The sequence below is a fragment of the Rhododendron vialii genome, chromosome 6a (assembly GCF_030253575.1).
Source record: "Rhododendron vialii isolate Sample 1 chromosome 6a, ASM3025357v1".
NCBI classification, from domain to species: Eukaryota; Viridiplantae; Streptophyta; class Magnoliopsida; order Ericales; family Ericaceae; genus Rhododendron; species Rhododendron vialii.
In genome coordinates, this window is record NC_080562.1 from 3,707,417 (window position 1) to 3,731,941 (window position 24,525).

General features: G+C 38.5%; 1 protein-coding gene and 3 non-coding genes across 4 annotated transcripts in view; 1 reads left to right on the plus strand and 3 right to left on the minus strand.

Moving 5' to 3' along the window:
* The window catches only part of LOC131328274 (pentatricopeptide repeat-containing protein At2g03880, mitochondrial-like), a 47,905-nt gene that overhangs the window by 17,509 nt on the left and 5,871 nt on the right, over positions 1-24,525 (plus strand). The gene's annotated exons all lie outside the window — the stretch shown is intronic.
* On the minus strand, positions 2,686-2,885 carry LOC131331702 (U2 spliceosomal RNA). Its single transcript, XR_009201501.1, has one exon. It is a non-coding gene; the product is annotated as a U2 spliceosomal RNA (small nuclear RNA).
* Positions 13,387-13,585, minus strand: LOC131331713 (U2 spliceosomal RNA). The gene has a single exon (XR_009201512.1). It is a non-coding gene; the product is annotated as a U2 spliceosomal RNA (small nuclear RNA).
* LOC131331592 (U2 spliceosomal RNA) lies at positions 16,393-16,593 on the minus strand. The gene has a single exon (XR_009201407.1). It is a non-coding gene; the product is annotated as a U2 spliceosomal RNA (small nuclear RNA).

Genomic DNA, 24,525 nt, shown 5'->3' on the forward strand with positions numbered 1-24,525 from the left:
AACAAACTTGTACTATAGCTCTTTGAGTGGACTCATGTTATGCGTCAAGGATCAAATCCAAACACTCACACACGAATTAAGAGAAACTTAACTATTATTGGATCATACGTAATAACATTACAAAAAAAACTCACCCCTCTGAGCTTGACTCCCCCTGCTATCTCTCACCCTCATCACAAGTACTCTCGCCTTGGGCGAATCCTAATTATTTAATAAAGTGTGGAGAGCCCAATGAACCTTGTGGACACACTTACAGAATGAATGAGTACCCTAGAACTAGGGATGTGTGCATCGAACGGACCTTAGAATGTGTAAATGGGCGCGAAAACATACTTTAGCCCCTGTCGCTCAAATGATCTTTGAATTAGTCTCCCTTTGACCAACTTTTCAAAAACAAAACTTCAATGTTTTAATTGATCGTTTCCATCAACTTTTAATACAGTGAAAAAATGATATTTATCATTATATAATTGGTCTAAATCCAATTTAAAATGAAAATGATACGAGCATTTTATTAAAATAATTTGTCTTTCAACCAATTGAGGGTAAAATGGTCATGGATTTTGATGTACAAATTTTTTTTAATCAAAACCAAATCGGTAGGAGAGTAGATTGGACAAGCTTTCTAACGGTTCAAACCACGAGCAAATTGGGGTTCGGGAGTGCTTGGGGCAAGTCCGCAAAATTGGACTTGTTGTGGAATGTTCAAGATGCGCCTGGGGCTCATTGAAATGCGCCTGGGCGCGAAGGATTTTGCGCCTGGGACGCATTAATGCGGAATAACATGTCAAACTTTGCGGACTTGTTCCGAACACCCCCGAACTCCAATTTTCGCGTGGTTTGAATTGTTAGGAGGCTTGTCCAATTTACTTTCTAACCGAAGTAGTTTGGATAAAAAATCGTTTGTACGCCAAATGAAGTGACCATTTTACCCTCGATGGGTCAAAATATGATTCATTCCAGTAAAACGCATGTACGTTTCTCATTTTAAATTGGATCAAGACCCATTATATATCAATAAATAGTGTTTTCAAAGTACTAAAAGATAGCTGAATCCAACCATAAAAATATTTGCGTTTAGTTCATGAAAATTAGACAGCTACAAAAATCGTCGAAGCCACTAAGGTTAAAACACGTTCTACGTTCGATTTGGTAATCAAATTACTAATTGTAAGGTATTTCTTCTTTGCTGAAGTGTTTCACAGTGTTCATAGTGTATCCACACTTCATCAAAGTGTAGGAAAAACCGTTTCATCATTGACATTCGCCCAAAGTGGGGCTTAAATATTTTTTCAAATTCAAAATTGGGTGTCTTGCTAAAACTATCAACACAACAAAAATTGAGAATATTTCCAAACGAGAACACCGAAAAGGATTGATCATATATTCTATATTTCAGTTTACTGCCACCACATTACAATTACGATCTTTATATAGTGCCGCCACAACGGATTCCTAACATTCTTTATTCAGGAAAATATTCTGCGTGCATGTTCTACTTCTAGACACTCTCTGCATTGGGAATGATTCTCTAACAATGAGTACTATTTATTTCAATCCATTCCTCATTGAATCTCTAAAAATCACATATGGGTATGCAAATATAGCTGGGAATATGGGATGGAGAGAAAGGAACAGAAAACACTTTGAGATTAAATAGCTCCTTCATCTCCTTTTGAGAACACAAAAAGAAAAAGAAAACACTTGCTCGAACTTCTTCAATGTTTGGTTCACATCGTGATCATATATTTCTCAGAGTATTTGAGTGTTGGGCAATAATCGGTTCGTAAAGTTTTGCTTCACTGTAAAAAAGTGGACTTAGAGATCATCGTATTTTGAAGAAATAACATCATCCAATCCGGTTTAAAAGGGGGTGTATCATTCATAAGGGAGAGCGCAGTTCCGCGTGCCTCAACCAACCCCACAAGCTTTTCTAATATATTTTGGTTAACTATTTGATTACTTTTACTAGTGCTGTTATGCAATTCTTCTAGCATAAAATCCTACATAATCTCGCATAGAATATAAAAATTTTCAACTGTAATTGGACATGACATGTTGATGTGCCCGAGCGCAAATGCGCCTGGGGCGCACTCAAATGGCACCTGAGGCGCATGTGATGCAACAAATATTTTTAATCTATTTTTTTACTGAATTTTTCTAGTCCGAATTGGGAGGAGTAAAAAATGGCAATCTTTTATAAGGATTGTTAAAGCATAGGGAGGCACAAGAAGCCCGAACAAAGTGATTCCATGAGTTCCATCCATGAAGATTTCATTGACATATTTTTTGGTTTTCAGGCGTGTGTGTATCTATACACACACATCATTCAAAAGTTTAGAAATGGTTCTTGGACATGGGGGCACTGTGCTCATGATTCTCATGGAGCTCTATCTTGGGCCTAAAAAAAACTATCAAAGAACTACAAGAAAATTACTCACAAAATGAACTGACTGAGAGTTCTTCGTATTTGGAGTCGGTTTGTATTTTTAGTTTTTTTTTTTTTTTGTGTAAGTTAAAAACTAAGAGTCAACCCAAAATACTGTTAGACAAAATACTACTTCTCAATTACACGCATCTGCAGATGTCAAGCCAACTAATTTGGTTCTAGACACGAAGTACAGAAACCTTTGAACTTGGTTTGGGTGGGGTGTGCTAGGCCAAGGCAATAGTTGGTTAATTTGTGTGGGGTGTGCTAGGCAAGGCAATAGTGCAACAACAAGGCAACGCAAGAGAGGCCCCAGCTAGTAGCGAGCTACTGTAGTGGGCCCTCCCCCTCAAAAAATTAATTTAATAAAGAGTGAGCCGATGGCCCACATATAAGATGTTAAACTAATAAGGACAAATACTACACTTGATCTTAGCCCGAAGGCCTAGAAAGGTATGTCTTCTCTTCTCTTTTGCTACTTATTTTATAGTCGCATTTTCTCTCCTCGTTTTTTTTTGCTTAGTCGATGTGGGAAAGAAACCCCAAAGTAACAAACTGGGTTTTGCTGCTTTTGCACATTCTGCTTGGTTTGTGCTCAGTTCGACTCGGTTGTTTGAACCCTCTAAATTAGCCCTGTAGATAGCTGGTTTCCCATCCTTTATTAGGGTTCAAAGGTTGAACATCTTAACGTCTTCCTACTCTCTTTTTTCTTCCTTCCCCTAAAACATGGTGATCAAGAGATTTTGATAATGAGTGCGCTATAGTTTGCGCATTTTGTACTAATCCATTGTTTTTTAGACTACATATTTGTGGAGGGATTTATGAATGGGGAGAGAAAAGGGCAAGAAATTTTGATTGATTTAAAGTGCGAGTAGGGAGCGCGGGTTTGAATTAGGTAGGTGAACTATTCACAATTCTACAATTTTATCATCCAAAGGTACACATACCCATTATTAGTTATTAAAATTTATTTTCCATATCTCATCTTCTTATTACCGTTGAAAGAATTGGATTCTCTGAATTACAGAAAACCGAGTGATCTAAAGCTGTGTGAAACTAACTATTATTGAGAAATGGTTTGGGATTCTCTCCTATTATTCTGGAGAATATCATTCCTCGGATAACAAGCCCGGCTAGGTGTTCGACCATGGCTAAACACTATCTCAATTTCTCTCTTTCAGCTCGCAACCATCTACCACATATGGTGTGAGAGGAACAAAATAATTTTCTAGGGAAAGTCTCTGGACATACATAGAGAGCCTAACCTGCAGAATCCTTGTTGACATCAAATCCTCTATGTCCTCTTGGAGAAGACAGCCCAATAATGAGTTCAATAAGTAGCTCTGTACAGCTTGAAATGTGATTGAGTTGGTTCTAGCTTCAGCTAGTCTTTTCTACCTCTTGAGTTCCCTTTGTTCTGCTTTTTAGCCCTGTAATTCCTTTCTTCTTTCTGTTTTGGTTTGGTGTCTTGTCTTGTACATGGCAATTTTTTGTGGTGGACTCTCAAGGGTATCCAATATCCCCTTGGTCCATGTTTTTTGGTTTCTTTTTTTCTTAATGAAAAGCAACTTACCAAAACAAACTTGTACTAAAGCTCATTGAGCGGACTTGTGTAGCGCTTCGAGCATCAAAACCAAACACTCACACATGAATTGAGAGAAAATTATTATTGGATCATACGCAATAACATTACAAAAAAAAAAAAACTCTCCAGAGAAGCACCTCTCCAAGATCGACTCCGGCCCTTTGGTTATCTCTCACCCTCAACACAAGTCTCGCCTTGGGTGAATCTTGATGATGAAACGATTTCTGATTATTTAATTAAGTGTGCAGAGCCCAATGAACTTTGTGGACACTCTTATAGAATGAACGAATACCCTATAACTAGGGATGTGCGCATCGAATGGAACTTAGAATGTGTAAATGGGAGCGAAAACGTACTTTATCCTTTTTTGCTCCAATGATCTTTGAATCGGTCTCCCTTCAACCTAATTTTCATAAATGAAATTTTATTATTTTAATTGATTGTTTCCATCAACTTTTAATACAATGAAAACCTTACTTATCATTATATAATTGGTCTTAATCCGATTTAAAATGAAAGCGATACGAGCGTTTTATTGAAAGAATTTGTTTTCCAACTAATTGAGGGTAAAATGGTCATCTATTTTGATGTACAAATTATTTTTCATCTAAACCAATTCGGTAGGAAAGTAGATTGGACAAACTTTCTAATGGTTTAAACCACGAGCAAATTGGAGTTTGGGAGTATCTAGGACAAGTCTGCAAATTGCAATGTTCAGAATGTGCCTGGGGCGCATTGCAATGCAGCTGGGCGCAAAGGATTGCGCTTGAGGCGCATTATTGCTTCATAACATGTCAAACTTTGCAGATTTGTTACGGATACCCCCAAACTCCAATTTTCGCCTAGTTTGAATCATTAGAAAGCTTGTCCAATTCGCTTTCTAGCTGAAGTACTTTGGATAAAAAATCATTTGTACCTCAAAAGAAGTGACCATTTTATCCTCGATGGGTCAAAATATGATGCATTCCGGTAAAATGCGTGCATATTTCTCATTTTAAATTGGATCAGAACCTATTATATATCAATAAATAGTGCTTTTAAAGTAAAAAGATGGCGGAATCTAACCATAAAAATATTTGCGTTTAGTTCATGAAGACTGGTTAGAAACAAGACAACTACAAAAATCGTCGAAGCCACTAAGGCTAAAACACGTTCTAAGTTTGATTTGGTATTCAAATTACTAATTCTAAGGTATTTCTTCTTTGCTCAAGTGTTCATAGAGTATCCGCACTTCATCAAAGCATAGGAAAAACCGTTTCATCATTGGCATTCGCCCAAAGCGGGACTTAAATATTTTCAATTTTAAATTTGGTGTCTCGCTAAAACTATCAACACAAAAAAAATTGAGAATATTTCAAAACGAGAACACCGAAAAGGATTGACAGTATTTTCTATATTTCAGTCTATTGCCGCCACATTAAAACTGCGATCTTTAGTGCCGCCACAACGGATTCCTAACATTCTCTATTCAGGAAAATTTTCTATAAGCCAAGTTCATTCTATGGTACTTGTTGACTGACTAGCAGATTAATGACCGTTGTATCAAAGTACGTTATAGGTAGGGGTTGGGGCTTTCGTTTCATCAAATAAGTTTTATTTTTCGCATAAGTTTGCTTGAATGCAAGCAATACTATATAATCTGTTTCGTGGAACGTTGTTGCATATATATGTGATGGATTCATGCACGAACTCTGCATTGTTACAACTTATTGTCATGCTTTTAGATGTCTTTTCCTTCAATAATGGAGTTGAATCCTCACAAGATCAGCTGATTGATGATCAACTTACTACCTTCCCAGGTGAAAGGAAGTTGACATACATACATCTAAACTTCCTCTGCTAACTCTGTGTATTTTCTTATAGGGGAAATTACAGTAAGCCCCCTCCAACTATACCTCGGTAACAAGTTGCTTCCTTCATTGTTTAACTCGGACACTTAACCCCCTTCATCGTTTATCGCGTGAACCACCATCCGTTAGTGAGCCGTTAGTCAATAATACATACAACGATACACACTCTCTTTTTTTCTATGAAATCTCTCTCTCTCTGCCCCTCCCAATGGTACTCTCTCCCTCTATCTTTTTCTCTGAAATCTCTCTCTCTCTCTCTCTCTCTCTCTCTCTCTCTCTCTCTCTCTGTGATGGAAGGTAGCACTGGGTCTCATTGTATTTGTGGTTGCAGACAAAATTCGGTTGTGAATTTTTCATCTGGGTCGACCCACCAAAATCCGAGAGCACCCAGTCCAACATAGAGAGCACCCAGAATTTACAGATCTACAAGTCAGAGTTGCAGAGAAAGGTTGATGAATTGGAAAGTAGAGTGGAAGTGTTGGAAGCAATGAAAGAACAAATGCATAAAGAAGTTCAACAAATGCAGAAAAAAATTTGGCAAATGTAGAAGGAAGTCCTATGTTTGAAGCAGTAACCGTGGTGGAAGAAAATAGGTTTCGTTTTGATTGTTCTCGTTTTTTTTATCCCACATGTACAAGAAAATGGAGACTGAAAAGTACCCTGCTTTGGCTTATGTACAATATGAATGAGTATTGGTTGATTAATGTAGTGCATTCCAATAAAGATTACAACCCAGAAACAAAGTACTGGAAATGGTAGTTGTTACCCAAAAAGGCAAGCTACTTTTTTTAATTGCCCCGTGCATCGAACGGACACAACGTTAGAATGGGTTAGTTTTGCCCGTGTATAGAATGGGTTAAACACTAGTATGGAATTTGTTGGTAGGAACTACAGTGGGAACTAGCCGTTGGAGGTCGTTTTACACTGGCCGGTTGACAGAGTGGTCGACCGGGTGGATGACCTGGTGGTCGACCGAGTGGACGACCGGTTTGTCATCAGGGCATCATCTTATTCAGGGCTGAAAGAGGGTAAATTGGTAATTTCAGTAATTCCGTTAACGGCATCTTCCATTTTGCGCGAGATAAAAGATGAAGGGGGTTAAGTGTCCAAGTTAAATGATAAGGGGGCAACTCATTACCGAGGTATAGTTGGAGGGGGCTTAATGTAATTTCTCCTTTCTTATAAATGAGGAAGTGACTATTTGTCTCAATAATCAAGGGCCATGTATGTGGGTTCAGGTTTGAGCGATTCGGCTTTTGATCTCTTTCCCCACATTGAACCAAGCTATATTATTGCTTCTGATTGGTATTTTGTTTGAAAGAAGGAATCTGAATGATATATTGTTTGGCAACTACCATAATGAGTTTTGAATCAGATTGATGGATGTCTATGTGAAATGTTTGGTGCATTGGTTATGCCCTCTTGGCTGTTTGATGAAAAACTGAATGTCTATTTCAGTAGTTCATTACATCATAAAGGAAAAACTGAATCCTCCCAAGGAGCAATTCAAAGGCGCTTTAAAAAATGAGAGAAATTTAGTGGTTCATTACATCAAAAGAGAAAAAAGTAAATGCTCCCAAGTCCCAAGGAGCAATTCAAATGCGCCTAAGGAGCATTACTAAGTTAGAGAAAAAAGGATGCGCCCGGGGCGCATTCAAAGAAATCAGTAGTGAAATTTCAGAGAAAACCACCCCAGAGCCAAGTCGCTATGGTATCTCCTACCCTGGCCATAGGCTTATTCTGTGTATCATAATGAGTTTTTTGAAAACAGAAATAGCGGAAATGGGACGAAGTGACAAGGAAACATAGCCCGACGAAATGGCTTATTATAGTAGATCACCCCCATATGGGGTAATTCACACAGCAATTTCGCCAGACGCACCGTAGAAATAAACCGAGTGAAATGAGAATATGTCGGATTGACGAGAAGCGGAAGGAGCTCGACACCCACGTTGAGTGGATCCCCGCTCAAAGAGAGAGAAGAAATCCAATTTTTGGATCAATCACACCCTCAAATGCTAGAAATCTGTACTAGCTTTCTGGTTTGTTTTTTTCTAGCTTTCTGGTTTGTTTTTTTCTTAATGAAAGCAACTTACCAAAACAAACTTGTACTATAGCTCTTTGAGTGGACTCGTGTTATGCGTCAAGGATCAAATCCAAACACTCACACACGAATTAAGAGAAACTTAACTATTATTGGATCATACGTAATAACATTACAAAAAAAAACTCACCCCTCTGAGCTCGACTCCCTCTGCTATCTCTCACCCTCATCAAAAGTACTCCTACCTTAGGGTGAATCTTGATTATTTAATAAAGAGTGGAGAGCCCAATGAACCTTGTGGACACTCTTACAGAATGAATATCCTAGAACTAGGGATGTGTGCATTGAATGGACCTTAGAATGTGTAAATGGGCGCGAAAACGTACTTTAGCCTTTGTCGCCCCGATGATCTTTTGAATTAGTCTCCCTTCGACCAACTTTTCAAAAACAAAACTTCAATATTTAAATTGGTCGTTTCCATCGTCTTTTAATACAGCAAAAAAACCTTATTTATCATTATAAAATTGGTCTTAATCCGATTTAAAATTGAAACTATACGAGCATTATATTGAAATAATTTGTTTTCCAACCAATTGACGGTAAAATGGTCATGGATTTTGATGTACAAATTTTTTTTAATCAAAAAAATTCGGTAGAAAACTAGATTGGACAAGCTTTCTAATGGTTCAAACCACAAACAAATTGGAGTTCGAGAGTGCCTGGTGCAAGTCCGCAAAATTGGACTTGTTGTGGAATGTTCAAGATGCGCCCGGGGCGCATTGAAATGCGCCTGGGCACAAAGGATTTGCGCCTGAGGCGCATAAATGTTGAATAACATGTCAAATTTTGCGGACTTGTCCCGAACACCCCCGAACTCCAATTTTTGCGTGGTTTGAACCGTTAGAAAGCTTGTCCAATTTACTTTCTAATTGAAATAGTTTGGATAAAAAAATCATTTGTACATCAAATGAAGTGACCATTTTACCCTCGATGGGTCAAAATATGATTCATTCCAGTAAAACGCATGTACGTTTCTCATTTTAAATTGGATCAAGACCCATTATATATCAATAAATAGTATTTTTAAAGTACAAAAGATAGCTGAATCCAACCATAAAAATATTTGCGTTTAGTTCTTGAAAACTGGATAGAAACTAGACAACTACAAAAATCGTGGAAGCCACAAAGGTTAAAACACGTTCGACGCTCGATTTGGTAATCAAATTACTAATTCTAAGGTATTTCTTCTTTGCTTAAGTGTTTCACAGTGTTCATAGTGTATCCACACTTCATCAAAGTGTAGGAAAAACCGTTTCATCATTGACATTCACCCAAAGTGAGGCTTAAATATTTTTTCAAATTCAAAATTGGGTGTCTTGCTAAAACTTTCAACACAACAAAAATTGGGAATATTTCCAAACGAGAACACCGAAAAGGATTGATAGTATATTCTATATTTCAGTTTACTGCCACCACATTACAACTTCAATCTTTAGTGCCGTCACAACGGATTCCTAACATTCTCTATTCATGAAAATTTTCTGTAAACCAATTAAGTTCATTCTCTATTGACTAGCTAGCGCAGATTAATGATTTTTTTTTATCAAAGTAATAGGTACCCCAATATTCGGTACTAATAGTCGGACTTGTGACCCAACTCTAATTGGAGGTGTATTTTACTAACTCAAATAATTACTTATTTTTTGAATTAAAATTGATATATTACGAGAGAATGATATATTTTGTAAAATAAAAATTAAGTACTTAAAAAATAAAAATCTTACCGGAACAAATAAATAAAAAAATATTTAATTTAGAAAATTGATATTCACACTCCAAAAAGAAAGAGCGTGAATATTAATTCCTTTAATTTAGAAAATTGATATTCTCAAGTAAGTTCTATTTTTTGCATAAGTTTGCTTGAATGCAAGTGATACTGTAAATCTGTTTCGTCGAACGTTGTTCTCTTTGTGAAGGATAAATGATTCGTTCACAAACTATGCGATGTTACAACTTGTAGTCATGCTTTCAGTCTTTCAAACTATGCAATGGATTCGTTCACAAACTATGCAATGTTACAACTCAAATTTAAAAATGTATAGTAATACGGGTAATATTGATGCGGTAGAAATCGTTTTCAGTGAAATTGATAGAAGGGATGTTGTTTCTTCGTACATTTCAAGACAGTATACTAGCGTCGTTCCCGTTCGATGCACGGGACAAACAACAAATTTTGTGTGAGCTCAATATTTTGTAGCATAATCACACAACTATTTTGTTCCGTGCATCAAACGGGAACCTGGGGTGCGTGCTATCCCTCTAGAACAACATGCGAGTTAGGCCATTCCGGACTGTCCATGCTCGGCATTAGACGGCTCATATTGCATCTCAGCAGAACAACAATGGATGGTCGAGAGCTGTTCAATTGAGATGCAATTTGAGTCATCCATTGCAAGTATGAATGGCCTAGATTGGCCCAACACACATGCTGCCCCCTTAATAGGCCCCCAAGAAAGATAGTTTAAGAAAAAAATATCAATGTGAATTTTTTTGGTTCTGTGTACTGAACAAATATTAAATCAAATTAAATTACTTCCAAAAATATTAAATCAAACTAATTTGTAACAAAAAATAAATAAAAATCAAACATTGTACACGTTTAATGCATGGGATAAAAAAATAATATTGATTTTTTATTTTTTTTTATCCCATGTATCTAATGGATACAACGCTAGTGATAAAAAAATATAGTTTAATAATTTTTTGGTCTCATGTTTGATGAATTAGGAGTACTACGTGAAGAGACTCCTGCTGGGCATAGAATAATTTTTCTAAGTCTCTCTCCCTCCCCCCCTCTCTCTCTCTCTCTCTCTCTCTCTCTCTCTCCACCTCCCCACGTTTTTCTCTCTCTTTCTTTTTTTGTTAAAAAAAAATTTCAAACTTCTAGGAATTTAGGATTGAGGATTGAGTGACTTTTGGTTTCAACTACATTTCTATATAGTATATTGATAGATAGATAGATAGATAGATTGTGGAAGTTGACAATTGCTTTAACAAAATGCAAGGTGAAGCAAGGTCTAGTTGTGAAACACAAGAACCAATGACCTCTGGAGTTTTTGTTCTTGTTTTTTTTTTTTTGGGTCAAGAATTATGGAGTTCATAGCTAAAACATTTTGCACTTTTGAGCATACTGGCATGGAATTCTGTGGTACATTACAGCAAAAGACAAAAAAGTGAACGCTCCCGAGGAGCAATTCAAATGCGCTTGAGGCTCAATCAAGAAATGAGAGGAAATGTGGATGAGGCGCATTTGATGCAGCAAATATTTTTATTTTGTGTTCTACTGAGTTTTTCTAGTCCGAATTGACAGAGGACTAAAAAAGGCAACCCTTTAATCATTATAAGGATTGTTAAAGCGTAAGAGAGGCACAAGAAGTCCGTACGAAGTGATTCCATGAATTCCATCCATGAAGATTTCTTTTCTTTTTTTTGATCAGCACCATGAAGATTTCATTGACAGATATTTTTATTTGCAGGTATATACATGATTCAAAAGTTTAAAAATGGTTGAAATAGGCAAGTAGAATATGTGGTTCTTCGACCTGGGGGCATTGTGCTTGTGATTTTCATTGAGCTCTATCTTGGACCTAAAAAAGTGATCGAAATTTTGTACTGAGAGTTTTTCGTATTTTTGGGGTCGGTTTTTATTTTTTTCCTAGGCAAGTCAAAATTCATGAAAACCAAAACCAAGTTACAAAAACTACAAAGTTTAGAACAGACCCACCAAAACAAACTGATAGGGAAAGAGACCTTAGCCCAGCAATTAAACGGATTTGGTTCTAGACACGAAGTAGCAGAAACCTTTGAACTTGGTTTGGGTCGGTGCTTCGTCACAACCTAACCTCTTAGAAAGGTTCACACCCCAAGCGTAGGGCTAGGTCGTTGAAAGCATAATAACCGGTAAGACCGGAATCGTTCCCACAGAGAAATCTTCTTAAGCGAATTTGGAATAGAAGTTGCGTAGAGAGTAGTGGCGTTCAAGCGGCCAACTTTGATATTTGATTGAATGACAATATTAAAACTTGGATTTAAACTAGATTAGAGATGATCAAGTCAAAGGGATCGATTACCCATGACTTAGCCGTCAAACGGTTCCTTCATCTAACTCAAGAGTGGACCGAAACCGTTCGGATTCCACTAGAAGAATTAAGAACTGGAGACTACTTATAACTTAACTCAAAACTCTGATTCAAATTGAACTCATTTAACGCAGGTGAGAGACGAAAAAGAATCGTTCGCACGCGTAGGATTATCAAGCTCGTAGCACGAGGTGATAAACTTCATTGATCAGAGAAGCCACCAACCCCATGATCAAATCTAGACATCATGGGTTTAATTCATTCAAAACCTTGAAATTAAGCTAAAGTTAAGAGAAACCATTTAAACAATTAAGTCATAGAGTACAACCTCACCCCATGACCAAACCTATATACTACTCACTCATAGCAAAAAGACTAGAAAAAGAGTTAAACAAAGAAAACATGATTCACCGATGAAAACAAAAATAAAGTAGATTTTATAGAAGATCCAAACCACACGAACAACTTTAATACTTGAGAAATTAACGTAACACAATTGCTTGCTGGTGTTCTTAAAGGAGACAAGTAAGAAAAGCTTGAAACAAAGCTAAGGAGAAACCTATATCAAAAACTAGAAAACTTAATTAGGCCTAAAAACTAACTAATGGCCATCCTTTCCATAAATGGCATACAAGCCTATTTATAGGGCTTATAAAATCAGCCTTACAATTGACAAAAAGGCCCCCAAAATATCCCAAAAACATACTAGAAGTAGAAACTTTCCATATATGGAAGGTTGAAAATTTCAGCAAAAAAGTGTTGGTCGAAGGGCATTGGTACCGGTACCAACTCAACTGTCTTCAATTTCAGCAACATGGTACCGGTACCATGTTTTTGAGGTACCGATACCTTTCTCTGTTTTCTGCAAAATGGGAACAACTTGGCACTTCAAGCCTTGTGGTGCCCCAATGGCCATTCGATGCTTGATTACTTGACCAATGGGACTTGGCGTAGGTGTGGCATAAGGCCTTGGTCCCACGGATTTCCTCGAAACCATCCTTGACGCGTTCGCCTTGCTTCATGAGCTATGGCTTGCTCCATGTCATAATTGACCACCTGCCGTTCTCCAAGGTTTCTTATACCTGCCATTCTCCAAGGTTTCTTATAGCACTGTTTAGGCTCCGTTAGCGATGAAATGAGTGCCGTCGGACGGTGGGATGCTAGGCCGCACTCCGGAGCGTTCCTTGGTGTTAAAAACCGCCTTATTAGCACGCTTTACCTGAAACACACATATAAACACCTTACGTGCAATATGGGATAAAAAACGACTACTTAAATAGATAAAAGCCACAAGTTAGAGGATTTGAGCACCAAGATTATACAATCTTGGGTGCTAATCAGTGGGGTGCGCCGAGCCAAGGCAATAGTGCAACACCAAGGCAACGCATGAGATGCCCCAGCTAGTAGCGCTACTGTAGGGGACCGTCCCCCTCAAAAAATTAACTTAATAAAGAGTGAGCCGATGGCCCACATATCTGATATTGATCTAATAAGAATAGATACTACACTTGATCTTAGCCAGAAGGCCAAGAAAGGTATGTCTTCTCTTCTCTTGGCTTGCTTATTTTATAGTTGCGTTTTCTCGCCTCGTTTTTTTGCTTAGGCGATGTGCGAAACAAACTCCAATGTAACAAACTGGATTTTGCTGCTTTTGCACATTCTGCTTGGTTTGTGTCGTCTATTCCACTCGGTTGTTTGAAGCCTCTGAGCACCTCGTGAATCCGTGTGACCCAATTACATCATTGTTTAGATAGCTACAGGTTTCCATCCTTTATTAGGGGTCAAGGTTGAACATCTTGCTACTCTCTTTTTTCTTCCTTCTCTAAAAACATGACGATCAAGATATTTCGATAATGATTGCTACATCATTCCTTGGATGAAAAGCCTGGCTACGTGTTCGACTATGGCTAAATACTTTCTCAAGTTCTTTCTTTCAGCAACCGTCTAGGGAAAGTCTCTGGACATACATAGGGAGCCTAACCTGCAGAATCCTTGTTGACATCAGATCATCTATGACTCATGGTCATGTACTATGTCAATGATCAAAACCAAACACTCTCACTCGAATGGAGAGAAACTTATAATAGGATATATCATACGCAATAACATTACAAAAAACTCACTTGAGGAGCACCCCTCTGAGCTCGACTCCCTTAGGTTATCTCTCACCCTCACCACAAGTCTTGCCTCGGGTGAATCCTGATGATGAAACGGTCTTTGATTATTTAATGAAGTGTGGAGAGCTCAATTAATCTTGTGGGCACTCTTACAGAATTAATGAACGAGTACCCTAGAACTGAGGATGTGTGCCTCAAATGGAACTTAGAATGTACGAAAATGTACTTTAGCCTTTGTCGCTCTGATGATCTTTGAATCGCTCTTTCTTCGACCAACTTTACATAAATAAAACTTTATTATTTTAATTGTTCATTTTCATCATCTTTTAATATAGTGAAATCCTTATTTATTGTTATATAATTGGTCTTAATCCGATTTAAAATGAAAACAGTACAAGCATTTTATTGAAATAATTTTTTTCCCGACCAATTGAGGATAAAATGGTCATGTATTTTGATGTACAAATTATTTTCATCAAAATTAATTTGGTAGGAAAGTAGAGTGAAAAAGCTTTCTAACGGTTCAAACCACGAGCAAATTGGAGTTCAGGAGTGTCTGGAGCAAGTTCGCAAAGTTGGGTTATGTTGTGAAATGTTCAAGATGCGCCCGGGCGCATTGAAATGCGCCTGGGCGCGAATGATTGCGCCTGGGACGCGTTAATGTTGCTCGAACTTTGCAGATTTGTCCCGGACACCCCCGAACTCCATTTTGTGCGTGGTTTAAACCGTTAGAAAGCTTGTCCAATTTACTTTCTATCCCAAGTAATTTGGATAAAAAATCATTTGTACATCAAAAGAAGTGACCATTTTACCCTCGAAATTGAATGTCTATTTCAGTAGTTCATTACATCAAAAAAAAAAAGAATAACTGAATGCTCCCAAGGCGCATTACAAAAAGAGGAAAAGTAGGATGTGCCCAGGGAACAATTCAATTGCGCCTGAGACACATTACAAAATAGAAGAAATTTTGGGTGTGCCGGCCGGGGCGCAACTTAAATGCGCCTTACGAAAAGAGTGCAAAGCAGGATGCACACCTGGGCGCAATTCAAATGCGCCTGAGGTTCATGTGATGCATCTTTTTTCAGTGGTTTTTTTTAGTCCTAGTTGGCTGGAGACTATAAAAGGCCAGCCTATAAACATTAGTACAAGGATTTTTCAAGCAAAAGAGATGCACAAGAAGCCAGCACGAAAAGTTTCCAAGAGTACCATCCATGAAGATTTCATTGAACAATTTGGATCGATCTCCAATCAAATTACTTCACCTAAGGATTTCATATACAATGTAAAATTACTCATCATCAAATTATTTCTCATCAATGGCAGCATTCTTTTCAAGAATAATTCGTTGAATAAATTGTTGTCAGTTTTTGGTTTTGTTCCAAGCTCAAACGTTCTTTTCACTTGGTAGGTTTTCTTCAATTAGCTTGTGGTACTAATGCTCACACCGTCACATGGTTGATGGGCTGAAAAGAGAGGGACTCGAACAAGTCGCAACCGTATCTAGCATAGCTTTCAACTTCTAACCTCGTACTTGTGTGTTGTACCTTTTGTTGTATCAATTAACCTTCTCCTTTTTTGCTAGTGAACGCGGAGGAAGAACCAATACCCGTGAAATCGGCTAGTTAGCAACATGCTTTAATCCGTGGAGTGGCCTGCAGAAGGAAGGTCTGCACTATTTTTATCCTTTCATGCTCAACTTGTTGAACTCTATCTGGCTTTATTTGTATCAAAGATCTTTGATGGGATATATCAAGGGGATTGGAACAGTTTTTTTTTTTTTTGTCAATTGAAAGGAGGGGATAGGGGAAGGGGTGCTACAATTCACAACGATAAGAAGCGATAGGGGAATGGAACGATTGAGAAACCAAAGTTTAACGTTAGGCTTTTCCCTTTGCCTGTTCCTCCTTAATTCCATCCAAGAATCCTTAACCCAAATACATACAGCCTTGATGTGATTTAAACTTGGTTTGGATGGAGTGCACCATGCCAAAGCGACACTCAAGAGACCCCAATAGCAAGCTACTGTAGTGGTCCCTCCCCCTCAAAAAATTAATTTAATATCATGTCAGCTAATTGATGACCTGCTTACAAACTAAGAGGGAAAGAGACCTTAGCCCCGCAATTAAACAGTTGACAAAATACTTACACACATCTATAGATGTCAAGCCAACTAATTTGTTTCTTGACACAAAGTACTGAAAGTAGCAGAAACCTTTGAACTTGGTTTGGGTGGGGTGCGCCAGGCCAAGGCAATAGTGCAACACCAAAGAAACGCATAAGTGCCTCCGGTAGCTTGCTACTGTAGTGGGCCCTCCCCCTCAAAAAAATAATTTATTTAATAAAAAGTGAGCCTACGGTCCACATATCAGATATTAAACTAATAAGAACAAATACTACACTTGATGTTAGCCAGGAGGCCGAGAAAGATATGCTTTCTCTTATGCTAGGACTCTTGTTTTATAGTCACATTCCGTCTCCTCTTTTTTTCTGCTTAGTCAACGTGGGAAACAAACCGCAAACTGGGTTTTGCACATTTTGCTTGGTTTGTGCCGTCAGTTTGAAACCTTTGATCAACTTGTGAGTCCTTGTGCCCCAATTACAGTTGTAACTACTGAATTTAGTGACCATCAGATTGGTTGGAATTAGAAAAAAAAACTCTAATTAGGCCTGTTGATAGCTGGTTTTCCATCCTTTTAGGGGTCTAGGTTGAACGTCTTTTTTTTTTCTCGGCGAAATTTATTAGTGTTAAATAGCTAGATCAACATCTTGGAGGGGGAGTAGAACTCCCAACTTCCTTTTTCCTAGCACTTAAAGCACATCCCCTTGATGCGGTTTGGCCAAAGGCCTCATGGCTGATTGAACGTCTTGCCAATCTCTTTTTTCTTCTTTCTCCTAAAACATGGTGATCAAGATATGTCGATATTGAGTGCTATAGTTTGAATTTACACTACATATTTGTGGAGGGATTTATGAATGGGGAGAGAAAAGGGCAAGAAGATATATCTAGTGATGCAGTAAATTGATTTATTTCAGGGGTTAGCAGCGAGCACAAACTTTGATTAAATAGGTGAGCCACACTTTAGTTGTTCAACACTCCGGAGTATCATGTAAAATTTCTATCTGCTTGCACTTCTAATAAATTATGTAGCGACATATTTCGTGGGCCATCAACACACTTTTTTTATTCAAGAAATTATTAAGTGACAGCACTATAAGTCCGTCTGCCTCATACATTGACACGAGGTCCAATATTACGTGTATGAACTTTACGGCAATGTGTGATAATAGAGGAAGGTGGTGGGGGTGCCCAGGGCACTAAATAAACACTCTTTTTGTTGATTTCTTTACACGGATCGAGTACACCACACAAGTTAGGGCTGCCCAGCAGATTAATCGAACCGTCGAAACCGACCAATCCGCCAAAACCGGCCTTTGATGTGCAAATTACCAGTGCGAAGCCTACTCACTTCCGTTCGAAGAAACAATTAAACACCAATTTCCAGTCGGCCTTTGCAACTACAAACCAGTCGGTGGAGAATCCATCTAGAACCTCAACCATCCATTGAGGAAGCATAATTTGTATTTGGAACCAGAATTATGGAGTTCACAGTTAAAATATTTTGCACTTTTGAGCATGTTGGCATGGAATTCAGTGGTTCATTACGTTAAAAGAGAAAAAAGTGAATGCTCCCACGAGGAGCAATTCAAATGCGCCTGAGGCGCATTATGAAATGAGAGAAAATAGGATGTGCCCGAGGCACATTACAAAAAGAGAGAAAATGTGGATGCGCCCGGGCGCAATTTAAACGCGCTTGGGGCGCACTCGACTTGCGCCTGAGGAGTTGTGATGCAGCAAAGATTTTAATTTGTTTCTTACTGAGTTTTACTAGTCCGAACTAGCAGGCTACTAAAAAAGGCAATTCTTTTATCATTATAAGGATTCCTAAAGCATAAGAGAGGCACAAGAAGCCCGAACGAAGTGATTCCATGAGTTCCATCCATGAAAATTTCATTGACATATGCTTTGATTCTCAGATTACATGATCCATAATTTGTTCTTCAATGCTTTTTAACTTGTGTAGGAGATAATGGACCCCATAGTTTCTGAACCTTGGATTTGAGCTCACCCCAAATATCAGTTTTAGTTTTACTGATAATGCCAAATCATCCTAGGTCATCCATGCTTATCCTAAACATGTACGCATGAAGTGGAAGCATTTCTTATGCTAGACTATTTGTGATAGCGTGATAAATAGAGAACTCGTGACATGGAAATCGATGATTGAGGGCTATGGAGCCCATGGGCTAGGTTACGAAGCCCTGCATTTTTTTCGTCAAATGGTGGAAGAAGAAATGGAGTCGAATAGTATGACTTTCTTGAGCTTATTATCTGCTTGTAGCCACTCTTGAGTCTGGCCTTCTAAGTGAAGGCTGTAGAGTCTTTTATCCCTTGAAATGGAGATTCGAAATGGGCATTTGGTATGATTCTGGGAGAGCTATTGGCAGCCTGTAGAGTTCATGGGAATCAAAAATGAGGGGAATATGTAGCAAAATGGCTCTTGGATTGGGAACCTAAAAATGCTGGCTACTACACTTGGTAAAGTTCAAGCTGTTGTTTAAAGAAGTACGGAGATGTATGAACGACAACGATTTGATGAAGAAGCCGAGGTGGAGCTGCGTTGAAGCCTAATGATCAATCCATGGGTTTGTTTCTGGAAAATTGCACCTTCAAATTCTTGAAATCTATGAGCCACTGGATGTTGGCATGAAATTCAATGGTTCATTACATCAAAAGAGAAAAAAAGTGAATGCTCTCGAGGAGCAGTTCAAATGTGCCTGAGGCGCATTATGAAATGAGAGAAAAAAGGATGCGCCCGAGGAACGTTCAATTGCGCCTGAATCACATTACAAAAAGAGAGAAAATGAAGATGCACCCTGGCGCAACTTAAGTGCGCCTGGGGCCCCTTAGGAGCATGTGATGCAACAAATATTTTTAATTTTTTTTTTTGCCGAGTTTTTCTAGTTCGAATTGGCAGGAGACTAAAAAAGGCAATCCCTTAAACATTATAAGGATCGTTAAAGCATAACAGAGGCACAAGAAACCCGTAGGAAGTGATTCCATGAGTTCCATCCATTAAGATTTCATTGACACATGTTTTAATTTTCGGGTATACATGATTCAAAAGTTTCGAAATGGTTGAAATATGCAAGTAACCTGTGGTTCTTGGTTTGGGCGGGTTGATTGGTGTTCTTATTCTCGTAAACTGGGTTAGAAACACCAGAGTTCACTTTGATGAAACATACGTAATTCCTTGATGTGCTTTCACTATTATTGGCTTTTGTTGCAATTCCAATGGTAAATTCTTAGAAATCTGCAAGCAAACAGGATTTGGTATGTGTGTATGTATGCGTCCAGGAGTATAATGTATTTAGATGTGTTTGTTCACTTTATAGTGTATTGATTCCGAATCCTTGCAGTGGATGGAGGTGGCGTTAGAGCGAAAAGATGCTGATGATTGGATTATTTATAGAGGGGAAGGAGCAGCCAATCTTATTCTTGCTTACTTCGGATCCTCTCCGGCTTGCATTTGTATGTTCATTTATTCTTCACTCTTTTGATCATTTCAGTTTGCCTCTTCGTTTCATTTTTTATTATACAATAATTCAACTGAGCATTTTACCAAACTCCAAAAGTAAAGCAAACAAGTTCTTCCTTCCGAGAATTGGGATCTTCCTTTTGAAGAATTGTTTGAATCTGCAAATGCATCCTTGTGCTCCGTAAAATGAACTTGAATTTTATAATAAAATGGAGATAAAACGAGTTAGATAACAGTGGGTCAATAGGGGAGGCCATAGTAACATGCTTCATTACGAAGACGGTGCAATGTACCTACATTCGTTACATACGACATTAATTTGCTTCGATTTTGAGTAGGTTGGGAAGGTACAGCGCATACAAAAGGCTCCTAGAAATGAATCTCCCAGAAACAGATATGATAGCTAGGATGGTCGTCCGGCTCTGACGAATGATGAGCGCCTTCCATGGAAAGAAACTTAAGACCTTGTATCGGCACCAACCAGGGAAATAGCCGAGCAACTGTTTGTACAACATGTATTGAGCCCACTGTTAGGTTATGAACATACTGATGCTGGGGTACAGCATGCAATTTGTTGCCACAACAAATTGCAAAGCTGCATGTAGACTTATTGTTGGTTAACAATACACTACTATCCTTGGGATTTGGAGATGTATGTGCTTGGCAACGGTTTCGAGTGGCCGATCCGACCGTTCATCTCAGCGATCGACGACTCGGATATTGATCAAGCAATGAACGGTTCAGATTTATATGCGCTCAGATTCAATACGAGCAATCAGTGCCAAAATGAACGGTTGGCACCCACTTGGCACCTCGGTGCTAGGCAGCATCTTTGGCCCCGTTTGTGATCCATTGACTCCATTCAAGCAAGAAATTGGAAGGGCTAAAAAATTATGATTTATGCTTTGGCAGTCACTTGGACAGGTCTCTCTATTAAAATGTTACATGAATGAATTGCATAGACATTTTTATTTTCCTGCCAAATGGAATATCTTTTTTTGTCTTTATTCAATTTTTTATTTTTATTTTTTGCATTTGTTAGTTTGTGTCAAATTTTTGTAAACTATCGTTTTGTCTCGACTAGATGGGTCGGAGAAGTGGAAAATTATGACCCAAACTCAATTATTTTTGGGAAAAATCCAAAAAAAGGCCAAATAATATTCAAATTTTTCAGACTTTTTCTTGCCTTTTTTTTAAATAAAATTTGAGTTTGGGTCATAATTTTATAGTTCTTCGATTTCTCTCGTCGAAACGAATCAATAATCCATAAAAAACTTTGAACCAAAACTAACTAACGCAAAAGAAAATTGAATAAAGACAAAAAAAAAAAATAGGGAAACATTAATATTGTAAAAGTATAAATTCCCAAAAGAGAGCCAGAAAAATATTTTGGGCCGACACAAAGATTTTTGAAAGTTTATTTTCTTTTTGATATATTTCAATGGGTTTCGGCTTAAAATAAGGTGGGCCAACTGGTTAGCTCAATTTAGTCCACTAAGTCCTAGAGGCCCGCTTCAAAACCCAATCCTCACTGGAAGCCCAATGCTCCGGCCATGATGACTAGTATCTAGTCACGCTTTCAGAAAATCGCGGCCAAGTATCAAAACAAGCGGCAGGAGTAATAAGATGAGGCCAAGATGTCAGTCACGATTTTACTAAAAAGCGCGGCCAGGTGTCAAAACATGCGGCCATGAGTAATCGATGTGGCCAAGAGTAATAAGAAGCGGCTCTATGTCCGAAAACAGACCATACAATAATTACGCTTTTACTATAGTAAGCAAGAAGAAAACGCATGTTCCGTAACCGCTCCTATTCACTGGTGTTGGGGAAACACGTAATTTTAGTGCACCCTCTCTAACTTAAGAACGTTAAGGAAAGAATCAACTGTAGTAGTGGTCTGCCTTGGATAATTCTTCCTCTTCTAGTTTCTCGTCGGTTGAGCCGCTCTCGTCTCTTGGAACGCCAACCCACATCGGAAAGAGAGAGTGGATTAACACCAGTGGGTGAGTGCAGTAGCAAAAAGTGATGACAACGGCAACAACTCTTTTATATGCCATCACGCTTTTTGCAAACCAGTCGGTGGAGAATCCATCTAGAGCCTCAACCATCCATTGAGGAAGCATAATTTGTATTTGGAACCAGAATAATGGAGTTTCCATTTTGAATTAATCCATCTCCAACACATCTCTATTTCTCCAAAAACGAAGAATGATTTCTTTAAAATAGCGAATTGTTGCACTCCAAACCCTCACCGTTTTGCAGTTTCCAGCATGTTGGCATGGAATCAGTGGTTCATTACATCAAAAGAGAAAAAAGTGAATGCTCTCAAGAAAATAGGATGTGCCCGAGGCACATTAAAAAAGGGAGAAAATGTGGATGCGTCTGGGCTCAACTTTAATGCGCCGGGGGCGCACTCAAATTGCGTCTGGGGCACATGTGATGCAGCAAATATTTTTAATTTGTTTCTTACCGAGTTTTTCTAGTCTTAATTGGCAGGTGACTAAAAAAAGGCAATCCTTTGAACATTATAAGGATTGTTAAAGCATAAGAGGGGCACAAGAAGCCCGTACGAAGTGATTCCATGAGTTTTATCCATGAAAGTTTCATCGACATATGTTTTGATTTTCCAGTATACATGATTCAAAAGTTTAGAAATGGTTGAAATATGCAAGTAACCTGTGGTTCTTGGTTTGGGCTGGTTGGTTGGTGTTCTTAGTCTCGTAAACTGGGTTAGAAACACCAGAGTTCACTTTGATGAAACATAATTCCTTGATGTGCTTTCATTGTAGTTGGCTTTTGTTGCAATTCCAATGGTAAATTCTTAGAAATCTTCAAGCAAACAAGATTTGGTATATGTGTATGTATGCGTCTAGGTGTATAATACATTTAGATGTGTTTGTTCACTTTGTAGTGTATTGATTGCAAATCCTTGCAGTGGATGGAGGAGGCGGTAGAGCAAAAAGATGTGGATGATTGGATTATTTATAAAGGGGATGGAGCTGCCGATCTTGTTCTTGCTTACTTCAGTTCCTCTCCGGTCTGCGTTTGTGTGTTCATTTATGCTTCACTTTTTTGATCATTTCGTTGTGCCTCTTCTTTTCATTGATCTATTTCAACGGAGAATGACAGGCCGGTTCCATTTTTTGAATGGGATTCCATGCCAACCCTTTTTTGTCAATACTATCCTATCTAGACCCTTTCTAAATATGCTGTTACTATTTTACCCTTGTCACTTTTTACACCCCCAGAATTCACACCTTTCTGAAGAATTTATACCCTCCAGAATTCACACCCCTTTGCAAGAATTCACACCCTTTGAATTCATACCCCCGAGAATTCACACCCCCAAGAATTCACACTTTGCAAAATTTACACCCCTTTGCAAGAATTTACACCCTTCGAATTCACATTCCTTTGCAGAATTCACACCCTCCAAAAATTCACGCTTTGCAGAATTCACATCCCTTTGCAAGAATTCACACCCTTTGAATTCACATTCCTTTGCAGAATTCACACCTCAACAATTCACACTCCAAGAATTCACATACCCCAAGAATTCACACATTGCAGAATTCACACCCCTTTGCAAGAATTCACACCCTTCGAATTCACACTCATTTACACTATTCACACTCTCATAATTCAAATCTTTGAAAAAAGACACAATTCGCACTCAAATGAAAATTCACACGTTCAGAAAAGACACAATTTGCACCCAAATGAAGAATTCACCCATTCGAAAAAGACGCAATCCGCTCGAAAAATTTGAACGCAAATTCAAATATTAGATCTTAAATAGATACAACCAAAACAAAATCAAATAGCAAATTCAAGAATCACTAGAGAAATAACCATTCCAAACGGAAATCTGATTACAACTGTTGGACTTGGGGTTTTTGTTTTTTGTTTTAGTAAATTTTGTCCCTGATTTGGCTTTTCTTGTAATGGTTGGTTTTTGTAGTCCCACCGCTTCACGCCATATCACCCCCCCGCCCTCTCTAACCGGCCATGAATACGTCCGATCGATTGACGCCAACGAAGGTTTTGATAAGAAGACAAAGAATATCAAGACAGAAGAAGAGACGACGTAGGCAGAGACAACGGATCCTCGCCGGCCATGACCTTGTCCGCAACAAGACCTTCACGATCTGCACCCGCAACTCCGACCCAACCCTCCTCAACTCCGCGTCTTCCTTGGACCGTTCTTTTAATTCTTACCGCCGCCGACGGTTGGACCAGGTCGTGTTCGGCAGCAGTAGCGGTTTGGTAGTGTTTCGTCCATGGTCGACTCCATCGCCGACGAGGACTCAAGCGTTGTCGTACATAGTGAGGATCTGATTGTGGCGTTCGTGCGTTGGGTTTCGTCTGCTGCGAAGAAGATTGGGGGACGGGTTTTGGACGAGAAAAGGTTGTGACAGGGGTACTTTTGATAGTTTACTTAAAGAGATTAAATTGTACACGTAGGGTCCGTGTACAATTCAAATTCCTCCCAACCAATGAGAACAAGACATCTCAGTCAAAAGTGGGGCAACTCACTTTTATTCTTACTATGCAAACCGACACCCCCACCACCACCACCCCGAAAAATACCCCAACCCCATTTTCTCTTATTTCTCCTTTATTTATTAATAATTTTTATATTTTTTTTCTCTTTTATTTATTTAATATTATTTAAGTGTTTTGATTTTCAATCCGGTTGAATCAGTGCAAAGATCTTGTTTTCTTTATCATTTTATCTTCAATGATCATAATAAATTTTTGGCTC